Source organism: Hemibagrus wyckioides, unplaced genomic scaffold, assembly GCF_019097595.1.
Source record: "Hemibagrus wyckioides isolate EC202008001 unplaced genomic scaffold, SWU_Hwy_1.0 Contig28, whole genome shotgun sequence".
Taxonomy (NCBI): Eukaryota; Metazoa; Chordata; class Actinopteri; order Siluriformes; family Bagridae; genus Hemibagrus; species Hemibagrus wyckioides.
Window position 1 is genome coordinate 276,574 of NW_026690789.1, and position 7,213 is coordinate 283,786.

Sequence of the window (7,213 nt, forward strand, 5' to 3'; positions counted from 1 at the left end):
GTTATTTCAGCAGGTCTACACATATTGACTGCTTTCTCCAGTGTCAGAGCTGCTTCACATAACAGTCTTTCCCTGAGACCATTATCAGGAATCCCACAGACTATTTTGTCCCTCACCATTGAGTCTCTAAAATCTCCAAATTTCAATATTTCATTGTGGGAAAAAATACTGAGACCTCTACTACTCTACTACTCTGATCTCATGGAAAACCAGAAAACAGCCAACAGTAGCATTATCTACTTGCGAAGCAGAATACATGTCCTTATCATCAGCCATTCAGGAATGTATCTACTTAGAGCAGCTACTCAAAGGTATGGATACATACCAATACGCACAAACAAAAGTGTATGAAGACAACCAAGGTACAATAGCAATAGCCAGAAACCCAGTTTACAGGCAAAGGTGCAAGCACATTGACATCAAGTAGCACTTTATAAAGGAAACTGTGAATGATGGCAAGGTAATCTTGGAATACCTACAGAGCAAATGGTTGCTGACATTATGACAAAGCCAGCCACTAAGCTAAAATTAAAGAGGTTTGCTCGAGACATGTTTGGTACTTAAAAGAGTAAAAGGTTTATGTTTACATCGTTTATGTGAAAGAGAACATTTGTTATTTTGTTTTCAGGTAACTTAATAAGCTAAGAGCAAGTGTGGGTGTTAAGTATTGCACTCTTACTGTTAGATTACGGCATCAGCCGAACTACTCGTTTTATTGAATGTATTACGGTTCATTTGGGTGTGATGTCATTACGTTATACAATGCACTCTATGTAAAACTTTATAGTGTTAATGTCGGATGTACAGAGCCGATGCTTGTTCAAGTTTATTAATAAATGTTCCAAAGAAGTTGATAATGAGACGTGTAACGTTTTGTTTGTTTTCATACGCTGTGTTCAAGCCCATTCAAATCCATTTTAAAACAAATGAGACAAGTCTTTAAAGAGCAAATGGTGGCATATAAAATAAGAGCTGTGTCTGTGCTTATGGTATCTGTCTGCATCTCAGTCTGTCCATAAGCTGAGGTGTTACAAACAGCAGAACTGATTACTGGAAGAGTTTAAGAATGAACAGATATTTAGAGACTTTTCCAAGACAAAATATGAATCAATCCAACTTGAATAAATGCTATTATTTATTGAATAACATTTAATAAAACCAAGGCATTGAGCCTCAATAACTCTCCAGTAAACAGAAACAAATGACCACAACCAAAAATCCAGACATTATTCATGGTACTGAATATACATTTTACAAAAAGCTCTCTTTTCAATATTAATATCATTTATCTTCAATAAAATATCAATTATAATGTAATAAATCGATACAAACATGAAAGAAAGTTTGCAAATAGGGAATAAAAAACGATATAAAATTTTGCACCAATTATAAAAGAGTAAGCCTGAATTAAACAATGGTACATAAACAATCTGAGTCCAAGGAGTGAAAAAGCAGTATTAGGAGATTTTGAGACCAAAACAAATAAAAAGAACAAATAATCACTGAATACAAAACACAACTAGATGAAATATTGAGAAATATACAACGACGACTTTTTCTGGATTCACTGCTATGGCCATGAAACTACAGTCTGAACCTTTTGAGTCAGCAAGTATTCTGTATATTTCTAAGTAATCAGATTTGGGTAAAACAATGGAAAAAGACCAAATATGACTTTGCTATGGCTTCACAGCTGCAGCTTGAACAGTTCAACAAACAAGTCCAACAAACTCAGCTCCAATAACAAAACTATGAAAGTGCATAGATAACTGTTAACTTTTTTATAAACAGCAGCCAAGATTAAACATCCAGCTTCAGAAGCTTATTCTTCAATGACTGCACTCTTGCAGTACACTGAGAGCCAAGGTGCAGAAATAATGTCTGGGTCACCTCGAAGGTATACTTCTTCAGGTGCTCAATGTTAAGTGCATAAATGATACCAAAAAGTAAAGCAAATGCATTTGGCAGGTCATCAACATCATCAAGCACAATTTTCTCTTCCAGCACCACAGCTATACTTCTTGTGTTTGGGTTGGTTATTGCCACATCTTCAACAAAACTGAGGATATCTACTTTGAGTCCCTTAGTGCAGGTTTCCTTCTGGACTGTGTCCTACAGAGACAACAAACTATGGGTCAAAATCAATACAGGACAAAAATAAGAAAAGAAGAAGTGTCTTGCTCAAGGGTACAATCAAGGAAGTTATGTTTTGTGCTGGGACTTGAACACACAACCTTCTTATCAGAGACTCAAAGCCATCACTACAGCTAGCTTGCACTGCTTCACTGGAATCTTTAAGTGCCATTAATTCAGTGGGAGAAATAGCTGAATCAATGCAAACTAGTTATGGTGTTGCTCTGGCATGGTTGTAATGGCTCAGTGACAGAAGGCTTGATCAGAAGGTTGTGTTCAAATTCCAGCACACTTCCAAGCAGCATTGGTTGAGTAAGACCCTTATCTTTCAGCTTAGTTGTATCCTACATCAGTCAAATGAGCAAGTGTGCTGGGTTATGTGTCATTTTATGCAACATGAAGATATTACAGCACTTTACTGACGACCCAAATTGCCAGTCAAAGCTAAACATTAGAACTTGTAAAGACGGGTGTTTGTGTGTTTGTATCTCAGCTGCTGCACTGTAGAATACCTTGAACTGGGAGATGGAGGCCTGTGCAGAGAGGAACTGAATATTACACCAAGCGCTGATCAGCTCACCAGCATCGAGCGGCTGTGAAAAGTAGAGCAGGAAGATCATGAGTGCTTCTGATCACAGCAGTTTCATACTAATATTCTGTCACTTACAGTAAAAACAACCTTGTAAATCCAGTCATCAGCTTTAGGAAATAAATGAAAGCTTTGGTTACCAGAAAAACAGGTGAAGGGTCTTGAGGTTGTTCGGTGGGCAGCAGCTGGATGTTCGGCTCAACAAACTTAAAACACACAAAAACAATTAGTCACTGCAGTTCATAACATTTTGTGATGCCACAATGAATAATCCCTTACCTGAATGCCAGTGAAACTCTCCTTATCACTGGTATAATACGGGAATCCCTGTAAAGACAATTAGATGAAACTCAAGATCTACAACCACATTTCACAAAAGTGCTCTTCTAAAAATCATGTCAGTTGAAAAATGTCCATTCTCTTCATCAGAGTAATAAAGACTGTGATTACCTCGCGAGTCAAGCAGTGTGTCTCTGCGCTTTCAAACCAGCAGAGCCGACTCTCTGGACCCCTCATCATTCCAATGATGTCTCTGCTTATGTCCACTGGGCCAGAAATAGAGAAACAAAACTTAACATTAGATCTTGTAAAGAAGGATGTTTGTGTGTTTGTATCTCAGTTACAGCAGTGTAGAATACCTGGGAGAGGGAGGAGACTACAGACACACACTGAACATCACGGCAGGCACTGTCCGGCTCATCAGCATCGAGCGGCTGTGAAATGTAGAGCATGAAGATCATAAGTGCTTCTTATCATATCAGATTTATACTAACATTCTTTACAGTCAAAACAACCTTGTAAATCCATTGATTGGCTTTAGGAAATAAATGAAGGATTTTCTTACCAGAATGACAGCTGAAGGTTCTTCATTGTGGTTCAGGTGGGCAGCAGCTGCAGGACTGGCTCAATGACCTTAACACACACACACAAACACACACACACAAAAACACACACACACACACACACACTTAGAAAAAAGTGGCCTGTAGGTTTTAAATGAAGTTAAAATATTACTATTTAACTGACACATACCTGGAGGACAGAGGGAGTATCTGCTGATTCCTCCAGCACATCCACAGGCTCTGCAATAGATTATTTTTCTGTGACTCAGAATTATGACTCTTCAATTACACAATATCAAACTTTCCTATTAATGCATAAAAGTTAATAAAGCAGTGAGTTTGATAATTAGTTAACTTGTGAAGAAACAGAAAAATTGTAGCAGTCAGATTGTGTAAATTCACTGTACATGTGACCTGATTAAACTCTCTAAAACCTCCTGCCCTGTCCACCACCCAAATCTATAAAAAATATTATACTGTATGATTATTAAAACCTTTATACTCACTCAGCCATAACATTATGACCACCTGCCTAATATGCTGTTGGTCCCCTTTTGCTGCCAAAACAGCCCTGGACCTGTCGAGGCATGGACTCCACTAGATCCCTGAAGGTGTGCTGTGGTATCTGGCACCAAGATGTTAGCAGCAGATCCTTTAAGTCCTGGAGAGTTGCGAGGTGGGGCCTCCATGGATTGGACTTGTTTGTCCAGCACATCCCACAGATGCTCGATTGGATTGAGATCTGGGGAATTTGGAAGCCAAAGTCAACACCTCATTCTCATTGTTGTGGTCATCAAACCATTCCTGATCCATTTTTGCTTTGGGAGCACGGTGCATCATCCTGCTGAAAGAGGCCACAGACATCAGGAAATACCGTTACCATGAAAGGGTGTAGATGTCAAAGCAACATCCATATGGATGGCAGGACCAAAGGTTTCCCAGCAGAACATTGCCCAAAGCATGACACTGCTTCCGCCAGCTTGCCCTCTTCCCATAGTGCATCCTGGTGCCATGTGCACAAACACCCGTCCATCCACGCCATGTTAAAGAAAACTTGATTTATCAGACCAGGTCACCTTCTTCCATTGCTTCGTGGTCCAGTTCTGATGCTCATGTGCCCATTGTTGGTGCTTTCAGTGGTGCACAGGGGTCAACATGGGCACCCTGACTATGCAGTCCCATAAGTAACAAACCGTGATTTACTGTGTATTCGGACACCTTTCTATCAGAACCAACATTAACTTCTTCAGCAATTTGGGCAACAGTAGCTCGTCTTGTGGATCGGACCACATGGGCCAGCCTTCACTCTCCACGTGCATCAGTGAGCCTTGGCCGCCCATGACCCTGTCACCGGTTCACCACCGTTCCTGCTTTGGACCACGTTTGATAGATACTGACCACTGCAGACCGGGAACATCCCACAAGAGCTGCAGTTTTGGAGATGCTCTGATCCAGTCGTGCAGCCATCACCATTTGTCAAACTCGCTCAAATCCTTACACTTTCCCATTTTTCCTGCTTTTAACACATCAACTATGAGGACAAAATGTTCACCTGCTGTCTAATATATCCCACACACTAACAGGTGCCATGATGAGGAGATCATCAGTCTTATTCACTTCACCTGTCGGTGGTCATAATGTTATGGCTGATCGGTGTACATCTGTAACCATGCCCTTTAGCGAGAGCTGATTAATCAGTAGTCTAAGATTGATTTAGTATAAAACCAGTAGTCAGGGTTGTTAAAAGTGACTTTTTAATGGGGATGACTTTTATATTGTGGAAATAAATGAAATTCTCGTTGGTCAAGCTCATCCAACTCGTTCTTCAGGATCTTAGTGTGTAATGTAAAAGAACAGGCAAGTTCACTAGCAGCTTAACTAACATTAGGCTAAACATTATATTTATATTATATTTACCGATAAAATGTGTACAAATTACAACAAATAGACATGTAGATATAATTAGTCCAACTATTACAGTGTAATTTAAATCGGTAAAAATCGGCTAAAGTCCTTCTAGCGCTACAGCTAGCGGATCACAAGGCTAATCATGATTTAGTGTAAAACCAGTAGTCAGGGTTGTTAAAAGTGACCTACTAACAGGGTCAATATTTCATTGTGGAAATAAAATAAATTCTTGACCAAGCTTAAGGATTTTATTGTGTCATTTAAACCAGTAGCCGAAGTTCGCTAGCACGATAACTAGCATGATGCTAACTGTGTAAATGAAATGATTAGCGAAGATCTCTAGGTAGATAACATACATCTGGAACTAAGTCCTTTAGACCTGACTAAATCACTAGGCTAGTCATGAGTTAGTGTAAAACCAGTACTCAGGGGTGTGAAAAAGTCACCTTTTAAATGGGTAAATATTATATTATGGAAATAAACTAAATTCTCGATTACCCAGGCTCATCAACTCGGTTCAGGATTTTAGTGTGTAATTTAAAGCAGCAGCATGTTCACTAACAGGTGAACTATTATTAGGAGAAATATCATATTCACATTAATATAACCAATAAAGTGTTAAATAATTACAACAAATATACAAGTTCTCTCGGTAGATATGATTAGTCCAAATATTACACTGTCATTGAAATCGCTATAAATCGGCTAAAGTCCGTTAGCGCGCTTAGCTGCTGAATCACAAAGCTAAGCCACGATTTATTTTATTAAAACCAGGAGAAGGGGTTGTTAAGAATGGACTTCTAATGGGGTAAATATTTCATTGTGGAAATAAAATAAATTCTTAAACCGAGCTTAATGATTTTATTGTGTAGTTTAAACCAGTAGCCAGGTTCGCTAGCACGGTAACTAGCATTAGGCTAATTCACGGCAAGATGAGGTGTCTTGTGTGCTACATAACATTAGACTGTAACACTGTCACTTTAACATGATTTATTGTAGAAACAGTGTGGCATTAAAGGATAAAGATCATCCTACCTTGAGGACACTGAGTGTATTCAGTAGGAGCAAATTATAAAATGTAAAATATATAATTTGTAAATGCATTTTTTACGGACTTCACTTCCTGGTTTCCGTACAGTTCGGTTTTTCTCGGAGGTTTTCGGTAGATGCCGTAAACAGGAGTTGTTGTTTTTTTTTAAGGTCGATCGTCTTTAAACTGGTCCTACAGCTTGAATTCTAACTGTACAGCTACATGCTGCCTTAAACTTCAGCTATGCTTCACTCCTGGGCTTCCCGGACATTTCAGCTTATTATTATGATTATTATTTATTCATTATTGACTCTTGTTACTAGTTAGTGCTGGTTTATACTAGTTAGTGCTGGTTTATACTAGTTAGTGCTGGTTTATATTGGTTTATACTAGTTAGTGCTGGTTTATACTAGTTAGTGCTGGTTTATATTGGTTTATACTAGTTAGTGCTGTTTTTTATACTAGTTAGTGTTGGTTTATACTGGTTCAGAAGCTCGCAAGATTTGGATTAGCTTTTGGCATTTTGCTACACCCCTGTTTGGGATTTCTCTGTACTCCACTACTGGATTTGACTCCTACACCGACTCTACAGCGTGGCGATGATGAACTTCGGGAGGAGCCGAGCCTCAGCACCGGATGTGGATCCCGAGCCCGGATGGAGCGGACTGTACGACCCCTGGAACGGGTGAGTTACTGAGTTTCCTCTTTTTC

General features: G+C 39.2%; 1 long non-coding RNA gene across 1 annotated transcript; it reads right to left on the minus strand.

Moving 5' to 3' along the window:
• Positions 1 to 2,862: 2,862 nt before the first annotated feature.
• Positions 2,863 to 3,590, minus strand: LOC131350220 (uncharacterized). Its single transcript, XR_009204152.1, has 5 exons — positions 3,567 to 3,590; positions 3,361 to 3,435; positions 3,173 to 3,267; positions 3,002 to 3,049; positions 2,863 to 2,928 (listed from the first exon to the last, which is right to left on the minus strand). It is a non-coding gene; the product is annotated as an uncharacterized LOC131350220 (long non-coding RNA).
• Between the last annotated feature and the right edge of the window lie 3,623 nt (positions 3,591 to 7,213).